This window comes from Sander lucioperca, chromosome 17, assembly GCF_008315115.2.
Source record: "Sander lucioperca isolate FBNREF2018 chromosome 17, SLUC_FBN_1.2, whole genome shotgun sequence".
Classification (NCBI taxonomy): Eukaryota; Metazoa; Chordata; class Actinopteri; order Perciformes; family Percidae; genus Sander; species Sander lucioperca.
Window position 1 is genome coordinate 26,655,825 of NC_050189.1, and position 6,505 is coordinate 26,662,329.

Genomic DNA, 6,505 nt, shown 5'->3' on the forward strand with positions numbered 1-6,505 from the left:
ATATAAACCTAACTGAATTACAGAAATCTGATTTAAAGTGTTAGAGCTTTAAAGGCTATTTAGGCCTGCAACAATTATAACATAATTGACTGTCATTTTTTTTTACGTAATCGCGGCTTCTTTGTTTAATCGCAATTAATTGCTGACGTTAGCTAAGGTCTTAAGGCGTATGACTGGCAATTGTTGGTGGTAAATTGGTCCTATAAGTTTACTTCATAGGCTGTGTACCCGTGTTCTGGGTCACATAACAAGTGATAGAACCAAAAGATGTATCCTGGGATTCATTAAACACTTACATTTTTGTATAAAAAAAAAAAGTAATACATAAATATTTTAAAATTTGACAGAAGGGAGACAATTATATAGTTAATAGCAATTATTTCTGAGACAATTAACTGTACAGCAAAATTCTGAATTGTTACAGCACCAAAAGTGGACCAAACAAGCGTACCGAGACCTGCTTGGTGAGGTGGTCTGGGAACGCTTTCAAACAAACTCTGGAGCCGTTTGTTTGCGGTGAGAACGTGATCCCTCATCGAACCGCACCAGCTGTATATACACACTCCACAAGTCTGAGCTAATGTCGTCTGTAGTCAGGTGTGAGATCTGAGCAATCTGCGATGCAGCAAACTGTAGCAGCTTGCCGTGTTTCTCTCACAGGAATAAACAGCAGTCAAGCTCGCCGTCCCGTCACTCGCATCTCCGTGTGCAAACCAGCTGCCGCTAAAGTTGGAGACAGACGCCGGCCGAGCAGAGCAGACGTAGGAACGTCTCTCGCGAAACAATGTCTGATCATTTCAATGAAATGAGCTGGTTTGACCATGGAGGTGCAATAATGACGCATTTCAGTACGCTTGGATTTTTCCAGGTGTGAAACCAAACCAAGGGGGAAATCGCTCCAAGTTTACAAACTCATCAACTGATTCCAAACCAAAGTAAACAAACTATAGGTGTCAAAAGGCCCTTAAAGTAATTTCACACTTTTAAATGTATTAAACTACTTTGATTGACTGCCATGTGAGAAATGGTGTGTAGTAAGCCTGTTGCCCAAGATAGATAAGGTACCAGTAGTCCTGCACATATATCTGGATATGGATGAATAGTGCTTTGGCCTCGGTACAATTGTCAATTTGTCTCGCCGGGGCTGAAATGTCATCTCTTGATCCTTTTTTTTTTTGCCTTTTTTTGATTAGATAAGCCTTATATTGAGCCCCAGAGGGAATATTCAGGTTTTGCAGAAGCGCATAGATGGAAAGAAGTATAGATAAGTAGAAACATTAAACAATAAATAATTCAAAGTAAATAAAATAAAATAGAAACCTTAAGTAAAAAATAAAAATGATACAAGGCATGTATAGAAGTTTCTTGTTATAACAACAGACCAACATTGTGTATAAAAGCTGAATAATTTTGTATCTAGTAATAACAAGAAGTTCTCATAATAACATGAAAAAAAAAAAAAATATATATATATAGTTGATTAACACAAAATGAATTGTTTAAGTCATTTAAAAATAGGAGATGTTGCCGTTTCACTGTAAATTAAATCATTTGGGTTTTCTAAAAGTCAAAGTAAACTTCATTATCCGCAGGGGGGAAAGTCATGTGGTCTTACACATCTCCTTAAAAGAAGCACAACCCTTTACAATATGGTCAGTACGCACAATACAGTACACAACACATGAGATTCTAAAACAATAAGCAATTCATAACCTGAAGAAACCAACAATAGAAATAGTATCTAGCACTTTTAGCACTTTCGGATTTGGTAACTTGTGACGATCACTTCTTGCTTTTTTTTTTAGATAGAATAGAATAGAATAGAAAACAATCAATGAAATACCGTGTAATTAAAACAATTATTAGTTGTAGCCCTACGTTGGTGGGGCCAAATACTACATATGGATGAATCCAGATCGGAAATTTTCACAGCATCTGGAAAAGTGCAGCAATCTTTAGGGAATCAATCCTTCACGTACACGGTACAAAGGCTTTAAGTAAACAGCTGAAGCCAGAGTATGTGGGTTACACGTAGACACTCGCATCAAATCCAATTAAGTGTCCAAACTCCAAAACTGGCTAAATGGGCAGATGACTCAAAGCCCCTCCTCCGACATGTCTGTGATGTAAGCGGGCCGTGGGACCTCGGGGACTGGGACAGCGGCGACTGCCTCCACAGCCGCTGTTATGTAACTGATTTCTCTCAGACTGAGAGGCAGGCAGGCAGGCAGGCAGGGGGCGAGAGACTAGTTTTCTTCCTGTCTCTCCCCCGCTCCGCCCCCCCTCCCCCCTCCACCCGCTCGCTATACATTAAGCCTCAACCTTCGGAAAACCAGGATGCCTTGCAGCAACGAGCGATGGGAAAATGGAGGGGAGGGGGAGGGGGAGGGGGAGGGGGAGGGGGGGTGTTAGGGACGGACGTCAAAAGAGGTCACGTCTGGCTGCGGGCGGAGATTATGGCTTTGTATGTACACACGCAGAATTTTTACATCGACTTTCTCTTTGGTTTGTCATTCAATTCAGCATAGGAATACTTTTTCCCCCCCCAGTTTTCTATGATGTTAATGAAATCCTGACAGTTGGCAAATGCTAAACTGATATTAATTGCATTTCTTTAGCATTATTTCGCTTCTTAGGATTAATTAAGTATTGTGTCATTGCTTACAAAACTGTTTTAAAAAAAAAATAATGTCCACTCAGATAAATTGCCTTTTTTTTTTTCTTCAAGAAAACAAGTCTGAGGAAAGGACTCATAAAGACTAATAAATCTTTGGAAGGGCTTAAAAGCAATACAAACCACCAGCTACCAAAATCATAAAATGGGTTACTGGCAGGGAACTCTTGTAAACAAGGTGTTGCTTTGTGGGTAGTTTTATGTGCAGTAGGCCTGGCCTCTGCGCTCCAGGGAAATATTATTGTTGGTTCCATAGTCATTCCTGTTTTACACCCAGTTGTGTTAATAAGAGAGTTCTCCTTCCTGTCTCTGCATCTCGGCAAATGTTCTACATGAAAACATCACGTGCATGTTGAATGAATTATTGACCGGATTGGAAGATTTTAGACAAAAAGACGAATGGCAAATGAGCCACGCCGCGTTAAAAAATGTCACGTCTCCTCCAGTTAAGCAATATTATCCGCTCACAAATAAAACGCGGAAGGGACACCGGGTCGTATGAAACGTGAAATTGTGCGTGATGCACACTGCAAGGCAGAAGCACCTTTACTGTTAGCGTGTTGTGTAGACATTTTAGGCGAACACTGAAAACATTCCAAGTGGAGGGAAATTACTCACACTCTACCCCGAGCCCTGCACACTGCTCTGATGTTTGTCCTGGTCACCTACCTTAGCCCAGGGTGTCTTCAACAGCCGCTCTGTGCCCAGGATGAGTCACAGAATCACGTCTGATGGTCCACCAATGAAACAGAAGATGTTGTCCTCATCCTGGAATTAAAAATGTAAAACATTATTAACACATTTCTTCTCCTAACCATAACTTTAAACTAGCCACACGCTCACAATGCAAGGACTCCTGGTATTACGTGTAACTCAATACATCACAGACCACACCTCATTATGTAGGAGCAGCAATAGAGTGTGTGAACCACATTTCATATTGCATGCTGTCCTAGAACGCATGCGTGATTCATATCAAGTGTCCAGGAGCATTTCAAGCATACTTTGGCACACTTTTGCACTGACAGACCTAATGTTAAGCACTGTGGGTATGTCACAGCAAAGGAATGTGAACTATAACCACATCTATAAGTACACATTAAGTTACATACATAGAAGCCTATATAGTGCCTATATCTTGGCACAAAATCCTTTCTCGGTTCCTTCACGATTCCTCTTGAATAACATATCTCACGCGAGCAGACTGCACCGTCACATAGGGCAGAGTGAACAGGTTTCTTGTTGCAGTGATCACATAGTCCCAACCTTAAGCGTACACTTTGGAGTCCTGACGTTACCTGACCCAGGTACATCAATATAAAGACGGTAAAAGGAAGCACATGCCATGGCACTTATGCAGGTCAACCTGCAGCGATACTTTCTCAAAAGGCACACAGAAAGCTAACATTACAGGACAGTGACCGGGCTTCTTTAGTTTAACTTTGTAGCTAAAGCAGTAACGTTACTGTTAAGTACAGTACAGTACAGTACACGCAGCCAGCGTAGCGCCCAGGTTGACATGAGGGCAGCATTTACGTTGCACCGCCGCAACCTTAAAGAAGCCGTCCCTGTTTGTTTGTTTTTAGCTGTAGTCTAATAAATTGACACACTCACCAATGCTCGACTTGTGATAGGAACCCGCCTCCACCGTTAACATGAAGCCAGTGAACACGGGACAGTAGGAAAAAGCAGAACAAATACGTAGAAATACAAGCGAGTCCAGCTAGTTAACTTACCCGTCTCAAACGGCGTAACGTTAAGGTTAGCTAGCGTTAATGCTTCTCTGCCGGTGTTAGCCTGCTTTCAGTCCGCTATCAGGTGTGGGGGGACGGGAGCGCCGTGTCTGTCAGGGACTGCCAAAGCCATGGCCACGGTCTGCAAGGGAACTCTACAGCGTTCATTAGCTTTCTGTGGACGGTCTTCCTCCTCCCCCACCCCCCCTCTCCCTGCCTGTACAGTACGGGTGAATGCGGGTCAGGAGAAGCGGAGCTCCCGGCAGAGAGGTGATTTATTACCAGGCTCCACACCGCCCTCTACCGGCCCATGAGGAGTACTGCAGCGGGGGATTGCATAATCCCGAGAGCCTGGAGAATTAAAGGGGAATGTCAGCAAAGCAGAGGAAGAATTTCACTCGTTTCCACAGCAACATTCAAAGGCGAAATATAAGTGGTTGTCAGTGGTGGGAGAAAAAAAAACATTCATATTGACATACAGTTTAGTATGCAACTGTACTTAAAGTGGCCATCTTTAAGATATCAGTCCTGGTTGATATAGAATTTGTATTTCTGTGCTGAGAGTTTGGTTTTGGGGCTTGTTGTTGATACATGAGCGTCACCTTTTCAGTAGTGTGTGCTTAGTTTCATTACAAAGTAGAAACATTTTCTAATTTTCCAGGAAATGTCAGGCAGACACCCAGTTCATAATACTGCAAATATATAAATATTGCAATACTTTCATCAGGGGCTCAATCACCATTGTGTCACCTCCTTCAGTGATAGTGACTTAACAGATATTTATTTAAATGAAAACCTTCAAGATTACAGTGCATGAGTATCAAAGTATCAAAAAGTACTTATTAGTATCATTACTGTTGGATTATATTAAGTATTGTACTATTGTAGTTGGTCAAAGTGAAGCTGATTTTAATTTGAACAATTTCAATTAAATGAAATGTCATGTACGTGTTTTAAGCTGATCCTTTTGTGTGTAAAAACTTCAACAGGTCTACTATAACTAGTTGGCTGTAAACTGAATGTAAGTGAAATGGTACACAATTTGCCTCTGAAAAGTAGTGCAGTAGAGCAACGGAAATGGAAATAGGAAGTGCTTGAATAGATGTGCTACTGGGGACTTCTGTGTAACTGCCTTAGGTAACAATGAGATAAAAAGAAAAGGAACTTTGGTTGACATTTCTTTGTGAGAAACAGGAAAAGCAAGTTACAGAAAGTAACTTGACAGGAATGAAGCAAGCAAAGTAAAGTGGAGGTCAGTGGGTGTAGTCTACGTGATACCCACTAAGAAAGCTCCAGGATTTCCATATACCCACTTAAAAATGTGCAATGACACGTAACAACATACTTTCCATTATATTTTTGATATATTTTGAATTGCCATCTGTGTTTTCCTTCGCATAGGCTAAATAAAGGTATTTCCACCGTAAATTGGTGCATTAAAGTGTATCAGAATGCAGGAAATAAAGTCTTTCCCTGGGGGAGGACACCCAGACACCCCACTTTGATATGTCCATTATGGTCCATATATTTATATAGTACAGTATACCCGCTAAAATACATTAGACGACACCACTGGTGGAGGTCACACACTCTGAGTGTTGTGCAGACCATAACCCTCGGCTGTCTTCAAGTAAGTAAGTAAGGAATGTCATCTCACAGCTTTTTGTAAGTCCTGGATAAATCAGAACTAGCCCTGAGCGTTTTGTTGGAGTGTTAGCTAGGGATCGACCGATACTGGTTTTTCAAGGCCGATACCGATTATTAGTAGTTAATGAAGCCGACAACCGATATTTGGAACCCGATATGCATTTACAGTGAAAATGAAAATCTTGAAGTCAAAATTAAGATTTTGGAATGTTACAAACACCAACACAAAACTTTGTTTTAAATGCTTTAAGAAATCATTTAATAAATTAGAAACGTTCAACATAATCCACAGTAAAAGATAGGCAGAGAGTGTTGTGTGCGGGACATTAAGTCAGACTCAGTGGTGAGGGACAGACACAGAGCTGTAGCCGACCCAAAGTAGACCATTTTTTAAATCATTAACTTTTTCGGTTGTCAGGGAAATAAAACGCTGATACAGATAATCTGCAAA

General features: G+C 41.1%; 1 protein-coding gene across 2 annotated transcripts in view; it reads right to left on the reverse strand.

Moving 5' to 3' along the window:
- Positions 1–4,724, reverse strand: part of LOC116052925 (thyroid hormone receptor alpha) — a 106,818-nt gene extending 102,094 nt beyond the window's left edge. The window contains exons 1-2 of one of the 2 annotated variants that reach the window (XM_031303767.2): positions 4,411–4,722; positions 3,344–3,442 (exon numbers count right to left, since the gene is read on the reverse strand). The gene's annotated coding sequence lies outside the window, so the exon portion shown is untranslated. Of the gene's footprint in view, positions 1–3,343; positions 3,443–4,288 lie in introns of both variants that reach the window. The other variant, XM_031303768.2, reaches the window with a different exon arrangement.
- Positions 4,725–6,505: the final 1,781 nt, after the last annotated feature.